Source organism: Oncorhynchus mykiss, chromosome 12, assembly GCF_013265735.2.
Source record: "Oncorhynchus mykiss isolate Arlee chromosome 12, USDA_OmykA_1.1, whole genome shotgun sequence".
NCBI lineage: Eukaryota > Metazoa > Chordata > Actinopteri > Salmoniformes > Salmonidae > Oncorhynchus > Oncorhynchus mykiss.
Window position 1 is genome coordinate 96,066,158 of NC_048576.1, and position 14,541 is coordinate 96,080,698.

General features: G+C 41.7%; 1 protein-coding gene and 1 long non-coding RNA gene across 5 annotated transcripts in view; both read left to right on the top strand.

Annotated features, from left to right (window-relative positions):
• Positions 1-14,541, top strand: part of LOC110538780 (sterile alpha motif domain-containing protein 9-like) — a 73,611-nt gene that overhangs the window by 36,977 nt on the left and 22,093 nt on the right. The window contains exon 5 of one of the 2 annotated variants that reach the window (XR_005035238.1): positions 3,721-3,738. The exons of the other annotated variant lie outside the window; for it this stretch is intronic. The gene's annotated coding sequence lies outside the window, so the exon portion shown is untranslated. Of the gene's footprint in view, positions 1-3,720; positions 3,739-14,541 lie in introns of those variants that run through there. 2 annotated transcript variants of the gene reach the window in all.
• Positions 6,748-14,395, top strand: LOC110538781. 3 transcript variants are annotated; one of them, XR_005035243.1, is made up of 6 exons: positions 6,748-7,702; positions 10,398-10,448; positions 11,943-12,023; positions 12,648-12,882; positions 12,996-14,099; positions 14,302-14,340. It is a non-coding gene; the product is annotated as an uncharacterized LOC110538781 (long non-coding RNA). The 3 variants fall into 3 exon arrangements; XR_005035242.1 differs by having other exon boundaries at positions 12,996-14,395; XR_005035241.1 differs by lacking the exons at positions 12,648-12,882; positions 12,996-14,099; positions 14,302-14,340 and having other exon boundaries at positions 11,943-12,640.

The window sequence follows — 14,541 nt, forward strand, 5'->3', positions numbered from 1 at the left end:
CAGCATACAATGACATTCTATACGATTCTGTGCTTCAAAATTAGTGTCAATAGTTTGGGGGTGGCCCTTTTCCTGTTTCAGGATGACAATGCCATGTGCACAAACCGAGGTCCATACAAAAATGGTTTGTCGAGATCAGTGTGGAAGAACGTGACTGGGACCTCAACTCCGTCAAACACCTTAGGGATGAATTGGAATGCTGACTTAGAGCCAGGCTTAATCGCCCAAAATCAGTGCCCGACCTCACTAATGCTCTGAATGGAAGCAAGTCCCCACAGCAATATTCCAACATTGAGTGGAAAGCCTTCTCAGAAGTGTGGAGGCTGTTATAGCAGCAAAGGGTGGACCAACTCAAAATGAATGCCCATGATTTTGGATTAGATGTTTGAAGAGCAGGTGTCCATATATTTTTGGTCATGTAGTGTATATGCTTTTTCAATGAAAAATACCCGCAAAACCCCCTCTAACGGAGATACAGGAGCCAGCCTTGACCACTTCAAATTATCGCAGTAACCCTTTCCTCCTGACGGTGGCTCTGTCTGCTGGGGGCTGGGCATGGGGTGACCTGTTATGGGATGACGGGGATAGTCTGGACACCTTCCAGAGAGGAGACTACTCCTATTATCTTCATCGCTGGACAGGTAGGAGAAACCTTTTGTCTGTCCTACTTCAAGGTATTTCATGACATCTGGGTAGGAAAAACGTAGGGCCCTAAATGGACTTTAAAGAGGATGGAGATCAGATAATTATCTAGGGTGATTTGGATGTTTCTGCAGTACAGTATGTTTCTAGCAATGCTCTCAATTTCTACATCCAGATCCAATCCAATCAAAGATAGACGTACTCTTCCCCTGCCATCCTGTGGACAGTAGACCTAACTGTAATGTCTAATGTATACTGGTAGTATACATGTGTGTGTGTTTGCCAGTGGGGATCAATAAGGTTTTTCATTTGATCCAGTCCCAGGTGGTGAGTGACCCCCCTGCATCAGAACGGGGCCCTGGACAGGCTGGTGGTGTGACCAAAACAGTTAACTTGTCACGTTCACTGTATTCAAACTGTCATAAATGAGCCAAGGCGCAGCGTGCATGTAATTCCACATCTTTACTAGGAGTGAAACCTTCACAAAAAAACAGGTAAACAGAAACCGAACGTGGCGCACACAAACACTCACAGAAAATAAATAATTACCCACAAACACAGGTGGAAAAAAGGCTGCCTTAGTGTGATTCCCAATTAGAGACAACGATAGACAGCTGCCTCTGATTGGGAACCATACCCGGGCCAACAAAGAAACAGACAAACTAGAATGCCCACCCAAATCACAACCTAACCAAATAGAGAAATAAAAAGGCTCTCTAAGGTCACGGCGTGACATCACTGTTTAGATCAATTTAGCAGCTTTCTCGGCCTGTCATCTAGGCTTTGACAACTAGAGTAGAGTAACACCCACAGTGTTTCATGAAGGAAGTGTATCGCTTACGTCTAATCCCCAACCAAGCCTTTAACCCCGTCTTTGGACCAGTCTATTGTGCTTGATGCAATTTCTCAGAAACCTTTGAGCAGCTGGAATGCGTAGAGTTTTAAATATCTCTCCTTTAAGACAGGTTTGCTGATTGCCCTTACCTCTGTAAAGCGAGTGAGCGAGCTGCATGCACTTTAGTCCACCATTCATGCCTACAGTTTCCCCAGGGTTCCCCCAAGTAACTTTGTTACTCAATCCCACCTTTATGCCTAAGGTCAGCTGCAATTACAATTGTATCACCTTGGAGCTAATTGATTTCCACCCGCTGCCCTTCTACTCTACAGAAGAAGGGCGTCTCCGTCGTTTATGTACAGTACACGTGTTGCGCTTCTACTTGGGTAGAACTAGAGCATGGCAAAAGGGTGACCTACTCTTAATTTCTTGGGCGCCCCCTTGCAAACGTGGGCCCCTCTCTCATCAACAGCAATCCCATTGGATTCTGGAGGAGGCTATTATATACTTATAATAGCAAGGGTTTACAGCCCCTGGAGATTCTGAGAGATCATTCCACCAGAGTTTTGGCTAACGTCTTGGGCACTGTGCAAAGGCATCTCTTTACAAGAGATCTGCACCATTCACACCAACATAGGCATAGAGCTATGGCATACTGTTTTTGTCTTACTATCATTTTTAGACAGACCCCAATGAGAGAGAAGATATTGAAAAGGCTTCTCTGTCTGACATTGCAGTCACGTTCATTTTCAGTTTTAAGTTAAAGTTTAAAAGACGTCATTTAACGGACGTTGAAAATGTCTATTCTTTAGGGCTGTCAAACGATTAAAATAATTTATCGAGATAATTGGCAACAAGCAAAATGTATGGCCACTCAGAATGTATGAAGTACCTGCTCACTGATTACATTCCTGAGGAAGTGAAGAAGAACTGGGAGAATTTTCACAGCATTTTGAAAGGCCTTCAAATGACACTGCATGAAGCCCTGGAGTGGATCTCGGAGGACCTGAGTTACTTCCAGACAGACATCAGTGCAGATGAGGAGGAGACAATTGAAAGCTCTGAGATGAAAATAAGCCATCCAATGAAATGGTTGGTAAGAAAATCCTCTGAGTATGGTAAATATTTCAGTGATGCCTCTATCAGCATTGCCCCAAAGCTGTGCCAGTTGAACCCTGGCAGTTTAACTCCTTTCATGAAACGCATGATCCTTTACCGGCTTGGTGGGGGGAATATAACTTCAATATTCTCCCTTCTGACTGACCAGAAAGAAAGAGACCAAGTCAAAGTCCTAGAGAATATCATATCGCTCTACCCCAGCAACCCTCTGATGGCCAGGCTGGATCAAATGGATCTTGTCAATTACATAGCAGCTCATATTGCTCTGAGTTGCCTTACAACCCAATCTCCAAAGTTGGCTGCTCTGAAAGACCTTCAGAAACTCAGTCAGCAGTTCCCAAAAGAGAAACGGAAGTGCCTGTCCAGTGCTCTGTTCCTGCTCATCTTGCTCTTCTGGCCAGAAGATCATGACACAGACCCTGAAAAATAGACCAAATACAATTTTGTTCTATCAGCTGTTGAGTATCTCAAAAGGAGCTACTGGACCAAAATGAAGGATTTACACCCACTTTTTCCTGAGTAATGGAAGTGGGTGGGACAAGATTGTCCACAAGAGCAAGGTTGAAACGATTACAAAGGTCCTCTCAATCTCAGGAAAGAGATTGGAGTGGTTCAGTGGGGAGGTGTGGAAAATGCCAGAGATGGCAAAACTCCTCAGGACTGTGTCTGGGTGGACAGAAGATGGGATAGTGTACCTTGAGGGCCCAAAAGAGAAGAAGTTCACTATTCCTCATCTGAAAGCAGCCTCCGTGCCCTATGGCAATGAAAACATCACATTCTACTTGGGGTTCACATTTAGAGGACCTGTTGCATACAACGTCACTGTGAAAAAGTAGGGTCGCCACTTAGACAAATCCTGCCAGAAAAGGAGTCTTATGGAATATCTCCTGAACATTTTGGACCAACATACCAGCTAATGAGCATGTTTTAAAGCACATTATCAGAGGAAGACTGTGTGTGTGTGTGTGTGTGTGTGTGTGTTAAAAATTCAGTTTAGTTTCAAAATCAAATCTTGTCATATGCAGAAAGCCTGTGTAATATTATATATGTATTGTGCCCAAAATGTGGTATTTGATGGCCAAACAACTTTGTACTTCTTTCATGCATGCTCATGCTTTTTACAGAAAACAGGAAGTAAACATAAAGGACAGACAGTATATCATCAATCATCAATCTTCTGGTCCTGCAGGAATGCAGGTTTGGACTCATGTTATTCACTCAACAAAACAGTGTAGGTCTACTGACTGAAATAAAGGAACTCAACTGTATAATAAATGACAAACTTTTTACATTGTCCATTTAAACTTTTGTAGTTGAATTATTCTGGTTACTTTTCTTCATTGAATAGGGAGGGGCCTGCTGTTTATGTACAGTAGCTACTCTAAAACGTACTGTACATCTATAGTGTACATCTGTTTTCTCTCTCATACTGTGTTTCTACCTTCCTTGTTTAGATTAAGGGCTTATGACTTCTCTACATTCCCTACTACAGTAAATCACGCCCTGCATGGTACTGGTAGACCTGAATTTATCAGACACGCCTCTAACCCATCCCACTTGGGTATAAGCTGACTCATCATCAGCAAGAGCTGAAGACTATCCGATCCTGTAAGTAGTATGGGATATGTTGTGTGTAATGAAATAACGTTATGAAATTATGAGAAAACCACCCTTAGGACAGGATTCAACTTGATGTTTCATGGGTGTAGTCAGCTAATGACTAGTTTTGAGCAGAAAACCTCATGAGAGCTAATAACATGAACGAAAAATAGATCTCGAGACAAAATGTAAACGTTGATGAAAGTAGTTTAGTGAGAGGATAAAAGACGGAGGCACTGAGTTTGGTTTGTGATTCGTAGACTTAAATGTATTTTTATTTTTATTTCATCTTTATTTAACCCGGTAGGCAAGTTGAGAACAAGATCTCATTTACAACTGCGACCTGGCCAAGATAAAGCAAAGCAGTTCGACACATATAACACAGAGTTACACATAGAGTAAAACAAACATACAGTCAATAATACAGTAGAAAAATAAGTCTATATTCAATGTGAGCAAATGAGGTGAGATAAGGGAGGTAAAGGCAATAAATAGGCCATGGTGGCGAAGTAAATACAATATAGCTGTAACGGTTTTCATATAGTGAAGGAGAGTCGGACCAAACTGCAGCGTGTCGATTGCGATCCATGTTTATTTAAACAAACGTAAACACAACTAAACATGAACACTACAAAACAAAACAAAATAATACAAGAAACGAAAACAACCTATACTAGTGTAAACTAACATCAAACAAGGACATCAAGACAATCACCCACGACAAACTCAAAGAATATGGCTGCGTAAATATGGTTCCCAATCAGAGACAACGATAAACACCTGCCTCTGATTGAGAACCACTCCAGACAGCCATAGACTTTGCTAGATAACCCCACTAGCTACAATCCCAATACATACACACCAAAACCCCAAGACAAAACACACCACAATAAAAAAACCCGATGCCACACCCTGGCCTGACCCAATACATGAAGAAAAACACAAAATACTTAGACCAGGGCGTGACAATAGCAATTAAAACAATGGATTGGTAGATTTAACAGTAGATGAGTGTGCAAAGTAGAAATACTGGGGTGCAAAGGAGCAAAATAAATAAATAAATACAGTAGGGGAAGAGGTAGGTGTTTGGGCTATTTATAGATGGGCTATGTACAGGTGCAGTGATCTGTGAGCTCCTCTGACAGCTGCTGCTTAAAGCTAGTGAGGGAGATAAGTGTTTACAGTTTCAGAGATTTTTGTAGTTCGTTCCAGTCATTGGCAGCAGAGAACTGGAAGGAGAGGCGGCCAAAGGGGGAATTGGCTTTGGGGTGACAAGTGAGATATACCTGCTGGAACGCTATGGTGACCAGCGAGCAGAGATAAAGCGGGACTTTACCTAGCAGGGTCTTGTAGATGAACTGGAGCCAGTGGGTTTGACGTTGAGTATGAAGCGAGGGCCAGCCAACGAGAGCATACAGGTCGCAGTGGCGGGTAGTATATGGGGCTTTGGTGACAGAACGGATGGCACTGTGATAGACTGTATCCAATTTGTTGAGTAGGGTGTTGGAGGATATTTTGTAAATGACATCGCCAAAGTCGAGGATCGGTAAGATGGTCAGTTTTACATTTGGCAGCATGAGTGAAGGATGCTTTGTTGCGAAATAGGAAGCCAATTCTAGATTTAACTTTGGATTGGAGATGTTTTATGTGAGTCTGGAAGGAGTTTACAGTCTAACCAGACACCTAGGTATTTGTAGTTGTCCACATACTCTAAATCAGAAACATCCAGAGTAGTGATGCTGGAAGGGCGAGCAGGTGCAGGCAGCGATCGGTTGAACAGCATGCACTTAGTTTTACTTGCATTTAAGAGCAGTTGGAGGCCACGGAAGGAGAGTTGTATGGCATTGAAGCTCGTCTAGAGGGTTGTTAACACAGTGTCCAAAGAAGGGCCAGAGGTATACAGAATGGTGTCGTCTGCGTAGAGGTGGATCAGAGACTCACCAGCAGCAAGAGCGACATCATTAATATATACAGAGAAGAGAGTCGGCCCAAGAATTGAACCCTGTGGCACCCCCATAGAGACTGCCAGAGGCCCAGACAACAGGCCCTCAGATTTGACACATTGAACTCTGTTGGAGAAGTAGTTGGTGAACCAAGCGAGGCAATCATTTGAGAAACCAAGGCTATTGAATCTGCCGATGAGGATGTGGTGATTGACAGAGTCGAAATCCTTGGCCAGGTCAATGAATTGTCTTTCAGTATTGTATTTTATGATATCGTTTAGGACCTTGAGCATGGCTGAGGTGCACCCATGAAATTAAAAGAGAGCCGCACACTCTAAGAGCTCAGAGCTCAGATGAAAAATGTAATACCAGTCATTCCAGTCATTGGCGGCAGAGAACTGGAAGGAGAGGCGGTGTAGTTAAATTAATCTATGATTGTATGCTATCCATTTGTTGTTTGTATGCTGTTCATTGTATGACATTTTAATATTTGATTATTAACCAATGATATTAGGCCACTCTTGGCCATGATTACAGACACCTGTGTCTTTTGACACTATATAAACGAGTCATCCCGCAGTGTTTGTGATTATACCCTGATGAAGACAGCTTGGCTGTCGAAACGTTGATATTACATTTTTGCATCTGAGCTCTTAGAGTGTGCGGCTCTCTTTTATTTTCACGTTTCTACTCCGCTAGCCAGCACCTCGTCTTAATAGGTGTGCGTTTCTTTTTCTTTTAGATCGTTATGTTACCCAGTAAACAGCACCCTACCGACAAAAAAAGCTCTTAAACGATGCCGAATGATAATTATTTTCCTGACACTGGTCATAGACCCAGACAAGATTACTTTGAATATAGTCAAAGGGAGCGTGATAAGATCATTATTTCGGAGTCCCTTTTTGACATGCCGGGAGGTAATTCCGACCCCTCGAAAGAACTATTACATTTATCTAAGCGCCAGACGAGAACGCATCTACATATAGTTACTCTTAGTGATTATGTGCGTCGAGGCATTATTCCACGGGGACTCAGGTGGCAAAAAGAACCATCATTGGGACAGCGCACAGATGATTACTGTGAGCGCTGGTGTGCCATCCTGAACAAATGCTCTATTGATTTAATGACATTAATTGTTGACCAGTTGAAGGATTTTATTGAAATGGATAACACGATTAAAGACAAACGCACAGCTCTACAAACAATTGTTAATGATGATGGCATATTCAATGAACTGATGAAAACTAACCAAGCGCTCCAGGACAAGTTGTCTACAGAAATAAAGGAATTTGAAATCAAGAAATTCAACCAAGACAAAAAAGACGAGACCGATGGTAAAGTCTACTTCTGGAGAAACCCTGACAAAAGAGGTCCTGCTCCCCCTCTCCATGACAGACGCAGGAGGGATGCCGCTTACTTCTATCCACCCTTGTCTGATCAACGCTCCACAACCAGCGCCTCATCGGCTTCCAGTGGTAGTTTTTTATTCAACGAGAGACTGGACGGACGGAAGGGCGGAGGAGGCCGCAGGCACGCGCATCGACGAGATGTCGCACCCGACGGGGTAAGAAGAAACGACTTTCAGAGGCAGAGGAGACCGTTCACATGGTCCCAGAACCCACGGGACTGAGTCTTTAATTTATCAAGCAAGATATTGAGCCCTGCCCATGTCTCTTTGCTTAATAAAGGGTTATCTTTTGTGCCTACAACTCAGTGCAACGATTTTGATGTTAAGGTAGACATGTTTAAGTTTTTTAGAAACATCCGTTTAAGGGAATACTTTAGCTCCCCTAATTCTGACACTTCTATTGAACCAGTAGGTTGCTCTCCTGCACATACTCCGACTCCTTTTAGAAGCAAGAGTTATTTTATACCTCCAACCAATCGCAATCACTCTATCGAGAGACATTGCAGACTTGTGGAAAATGATGTTGGACTTCTCCTTAAGAATAAACAGGGATCCAAATCTTTCCATAATTTATCCAAGAATGAAAAACAAGCTTTGCTTGATTTACAATCTGATACGTCAGTCCTTATTCGTCCCGCTGATAAGGGTGGGTCGGTTGTACTCATGGATAGGACAGCTTATGTACATGAGTGTCACAGACAGCTGCTTGACAACACCATTTACAAGAAACTCAGAAGTGACCCCACTTCCCAATTTCAGAATACTATCTTGACTGTCCTAGATGGGTATTTAAGTTCTGGTCAGATAACCAAAAAAGAACATGCTTTTTTTTGGCTATTCAACACCCTAAAATTGCCACTTTCTATACTTTGCCGAAATTACACAAGAATGTTACACAACCTCCAGGGCGCACTATTGTAGCGGGCATTGATGCAGTAACGGCCCCTCTATCTACTTTTGTTGACTTTTTTATTAGACCACTCGCAGAACAGCTCCCCTCCTTTGTAAAGAACACCAGCAGTATGATCTCTATCATTAAATCTCTTGATCCTCTCCCTGAGAATACCTTGTTAGTTGCTTTTGATGTTGAGTCATTATACACTAATATTCCACACGAGGGCGGTATTGAAGCTATGTGACATTTTCTTCTGCATCGTGACCCTAATGAACTACCTTCCAGTGCATGCATTGTAACATTGGCTGAAATAGTACTCACGCATAACTATTTCATGTTTCTAAATGATTTCTTTATTTAGACGAAAGGTACTGCTATGGAATCCCCCATGGCTCCTAACTATGCTCATTTGTATGTGGGTTACATGGAGAAACAGTCTATTTTCAATCCTCTCAAATGTTTTCTTGCCTCACATCATTATTTAGAAACGGTATATTGATGATATTTTTGTTCTATGGAGGGGTGATGCAAAACAGCTCCAGGCGTTCCATGCTTTTCTTAACTCCTGTTCTGAGCATCTGAGATTGACTATGCAATCTGATACACGTCAAATCAGTTTTCTTGATCTTCTGATCTTGTGTGAAGATAATGTTCTATACACTGATCTTTACAGGAAGCCTACTGATCGTAACAGTTTGTTGAGGGCTGATAGTTGTCACCCACTTCCCTTGAAAAATAGTTTGCCCTACAGCCAATTCTGTCGAATCAAAAGAATTTGCAAAAAACAATCCGACAGAAATATGTCTGAGATGCAAATAAAGTTCAAGGAGAGGGGCTACAAGAATGATAAGATTAATATTGCCATTGAGAAAATTCAAAACAAAACGAGACATGACCTTTTTCAAGGTCAGTCTCGCAAAAAGACGCATTCTTGCGTTCTAACTACCCGCTATTCAAAGTGCTCTGAAAAAATGAAGGGAATTGTTCACAAACATTGGCACATCCTAAAATCCGATGATAGTCTCGGTAATGTGTTTTCGGACTTTCCCTTGGTCATATTCTCGCGGGGCAGAAATCTCAGAGACCAATTGGTAAACTCTGATTTACCACCCCAAGATATTCCTGAACAATGTCTTTTTGCGCCCCTACTGGATGGAAATTACAAATGTAATGGCTGTGCTCAATGCAATGGCACTTATACATGTAGATCCTTCAAACACCCACAAACAGGGAAATCGATCCCAATAAAAGGTGTTATTACGTGCTCCACTAAGGCAGTTATTTATCTTATAACTTGTCCTTGTAGTAAAAATTATGTAGGTAAAACAAAGCGCGAATTAAAAGTACGTATCTCAGAGCATCGTAGCACCATTAGGTGTAAAAACTTTACTTATCCAGTTGCGGCCCACTTCTTGGAGGCAGGCCACTCGATTTCGTCTCTGCGTTACATTGGCATCGAACATGTCACCCTCCCTAGGAGAGGGGGTGACCTTGATAATTTATTGTTAAAACGAGAGGCTGCCTGAATCTTTAATTTAAAGACCCCTGCGCCCTTCGGTCTCAACGTAGACTTTGATCTGAAGCCATTCTTGTGACTATTGTGACTTTGCCATTGTAATTGTTTGTAAACTTGTGTAGTTAAATTAATATATGATCGTATGCTATCCATTTGTTTGTATGCTGTTCTTTGTATGACATTTTAATATTTGATTATTAATCAATGATATTAGGCCACTCTTGGCCGTGATTACAGACACCTGTGTCTTTTGACACTATATAAACGAGTCATCCCGCAGTGTTTGTGATTATACCCTGATGAAGACAGCTTGGCTGTCGAAACGTTGATATTACATTTTTGCATCTGAGCTCTTAGTGTGCGGCTCTCTTTTATTTTCAAGTTTCTACTCCGCTAGCCAGCACCTCGTCTTAATAGGTGTGCGTTTCTTTTTCTTCTAGATTGAGGTGCACCAATGACCAGCTCTGAAACCAGATTGCATTGCAGAGAAGGTACGGTGGGATTCGAAATGGTCGGTGATCTGTTTGTTAACTTGTCTTTCGAAGACCTTAGAAAGGCAGGGTAGGATAGATATAGGTCTGTAGCAGTTTGGGTCAAGTGCCCCCCCCCCCCCCCCTTTGAAGAGGGGGATGACCGCAGCTGCTTCCCAATCTTTGGGAATCTCAGATGACACGAAAGAGAGGTTGAACAGGCTAGTAATAGGGGTTGCAACAATTTCGGCAGATCATTTTAGAAAGAAAGGGTCCAGATTGTCTAGCCCGGCTGATTTGTGGGGGTCTAGATTTTGCAGCTCTTTCAGAACATCAGCTGACTGGATTTGGGAAAAGGATAAATGGGGAAGGCTTGGGCGAGTTGCTGTGGGGGGTGCAGTGCTGTTGACCTGGGTAGGGGTGGCCAGGTGTAAAGCATGGCCAGCTGTAGAAAAATGCTTATTGAAATTCTCAATTATAGGGGATTTATCAGTGGTGACAGAGTTTCCTATCCTCAGTGCAGTGGGCAGCTGGGAGGAGGTGCTCTTATTCTCCATGGACTTTACAATGTCCCAGAACTTTTTTGAGTTTGTGTTGCAGGAAGCAAATTTCTGCTTGAAAAAGCTAGCCTTGGCTTTTCTAACTGCCTGTGTATATTGGTTTCTAACTTCCCTAAAAGTTGCATTTTACGGGGGCTGTTCGACGCTATTGCAGAACACCACAGGATGTTTTTGTGTTGGTTAAGGGAAGTCCGGTCTGGAGAGAACCAAGGGCTATATGTGTTCCTGGTTCTAAATTTCTGTGTTCACAGTGCATGGAGCCCAGGGGGGCAGGTAGCCTAGTGGTTAGAGTGTTGGACTAGTAACCGAAAGGTTGTGAGATTGAATCCCCGAGCTGACGAGGTAAAAATACCCTGAATAAGGCAGTTAACCCACTGTTCCTAGGCAGTCATTGAAAATAACAATTTTTTTCTTAACTGACTTGTCTAGTGAACTAAAGGTAAAAAGACCCACAATGGCAGTTGTTCCTGAGCTGCTGCTGGCCACTCTGAATGATTTGGGTAAAGCAGTGCAGAATACATTTATGTGAAGGCGTAGAAGGTTTCCCTCTGTATCCCAGTGAGACGACTGGAGTACCCTGGCAGAAAGGACACTATCAATAAGATGGTAGGGACCTACCAACCTGAGGAAGCTGTGAAGATTACACTGGAGATCCTGAGGAAGATGAACCAGAACCAACTAGCTGAAACGTTAAAAAATATATATTTAAGGGTGATGAGAAATACGGTCTTTGCTTAATTACTGGCCTAACTCTTAACCACCTCTTTTTAGGGAATTTATGAAATATCATTATTTATCCTGTAGAATTAGAAAGATTATCTCAAAGTAAACTTTTCGAGAGTTGTATTACAGTAACTTGCTTTGAATGAACTTAATCTACCATATTTTCTACTTTAATGTTTTTTTATCTACCATCTCTCTGTCTCTGTGTCTCTCTCGCTCTCTCTCCCCCTAGATGGCCCTGTTGGAGCTCTAGGAGATGGTTTTAACATGGAAGCATCTTCTTCAGGGAGATCTACAGGATGTTTTCAGCCAGGTGTTTTATTTTATCATTTCTCGCTCAGGTCCTCTTTAGGCTTATCTTTATTGACAATAATAAAATGTATGGTTTATATCCACCTTTGTGGATATGGTAGTTCTCAATGACATGATTTTGTTATATGCAGTCAGATTGATCATTATTAGCAATCTTGATAAAGATGAGCAAAAAAGACTACAATACTATAATATATAAATATGTAATATACAACATACAAATACTGAGCTATATGGTAAGTAAAAAATGAGGACATTTTATACTAATACAATTGTTTAGAGAAATAAATATTTTTTAACAGGTAATACAAAAACAAACTAAAAAAGATAGGGGTCAAAATGATTGGCACCCCTGTTTTCAATACTCCAGCACCCTCCCTTTGAGAGGATAATTACACCGTTACACTGAGCCTTAATCTAAAATGTTTTACGAGATTGGAGAACACGTTCGGAGAGGTCTTAGACCATTCCTCCATTCAGAATCTTTCCAGATCCTTGATATCATTTGCCTGCTCTTATGGACTACTCTCTTCAATTCAAACCACAGGATACTGATATGGCCATTGCACAATGTTGATTTTGTGATTGTTTTGATTAGTGCTTGGGGTTATTGTCTTTTTGGAAGTGTAAGCCTCCTGGCAGAGACAACCAGGTTTTTGGCTAAAATGTCCTGGTACTTGGTAAAGTTCATGATGCCGTTGACCTTACGGGCCCCAGGACCAGTGGAAGCAAATCATCTTACTGGGATGAGTAAGCAGTTAGCGGACAGCAGACAAAGCTACAGCATGAGGTCTGGAGCCCTTGGCACCATGGGCTGGAATGCCCCAGAGGTCCTGGATGACAGCAGGAAAGTAAACCCTGTGAGTAACTCCTGATCTTTACACTAGACCAGAGAACTGTTCAAGTCATTACAGATTCAGAGATAATCCAGAAAGAAATGTGATGAAATAGGCTAATTGGGATTTCCTTACAGGAGTAAAACAGGATTGGCCCATTGCTCAAAGGAACAGTTCACCCTAAAAAGTTGATCTTCTGTTGTGGAGATCAAGCTACAGTATATTACACATACGTACATAAGAAAGATAGGCACCATCTACACAACCATGGTGTGGGATGTGGACCATGCTTGACATTAGACCACTTTTGGGGATAAAAGATGAACCACTTTCCATCCATAAGTTTATGCCAGTAAAGTCATATTATATGTATATATTTTTAAATGTGATGGAACCAGGAAGTTTAGGTACAACTTTATGATTGCCAATAGATCATTTGTTCGTTCGACATGGTGGGATCTTTTTGTGTCTGTAAAATGAATTATGTGAGAAATGGCAGTGGAAACGGCTTCATTGATATAATAACCATCATACTGAAGTAAACTTGGAGTCACACAATGATATGTTGTGTGGTCCTCCCACTACGAATTTGTTGGCTAGAGAGCACATGCCAAGACCAGAGTAGGCACATTTCTATTTAATGCAACAGTTTTTGTGACAAAACTATTGGTAGAATTGAAAATACAATGGAAACACATTCAACTTCTGAGTTTTATTTGGTACATGAAAACTTAAGTGAAAAAGTACATTTTGTGTACACTATGTCATCACACTGATTTTTATCCACAGATTTATATCCTTAACAAGTTGTATCCTCAACATATTTGCTTACTAAATATGCTACCTGTATATGAAATAAATGTTGAGACAGATTAAGTTTACTGTGACTGTTGCATTCATGAGTATTTAACGTGCACTATATAGTAATTTTCCTATGTAGCTCGTTGGTATGTTTTAGTTTTCATGCCTTGTGGAGAACTAGTCGGCTGAAGATTTCCTGACAGGAAGACTATATTTATAGGATATCTAACTTTAAACCAGGACATTGTGAGGTATTTCAATCTTGCTGCATTATGAGACTTGACGAGGGGATTGGTGTGTTTTACAGGTTTTAGAATAAATTATTAGAATGTACTGTGTGGAATACTCATTGCATGTATTTTCTCTTGCCAGATCTATGTAAATTCTGGTTGTATAAAGGAGGGTCTGTCAGGGATTTTCTCTGTGCCACAAGAAACAAGGTATGGGTATCTTTCCAGCTAAATGGAACAACAATACTTTTATGGTGTACTATTTATGGCTGGAGGGAAGGAGTGACAGAATTATAATTGGATGTAACAGTGTATGTATAACCTTCTCTGTGCAACAGCCTCGTATGTATGTTTACTTGATTAAAGATGGACGTTTATATTAATCGTTTTTCTTTTGTCCCCCTTCCTATAGAAGCACTCCGGGGGCAAACTACCTGCCCTCCAGGACACCTACACCACCCGATGTTACAGGAAGGCCATAAAGATCATCAAAGACAACAACCACCCGAGCCACTACCTGTTCACCCCGCTACCATCCAGAAGGCGAGGTCAGTACAGGTGCATCAAAGCTGGGACCGAGAGACTGAAAAACAGCTTCTATCTCAAGGCCATCAGACTGTTAAACAGCCACCACTAACACTGAGTGGCTGCT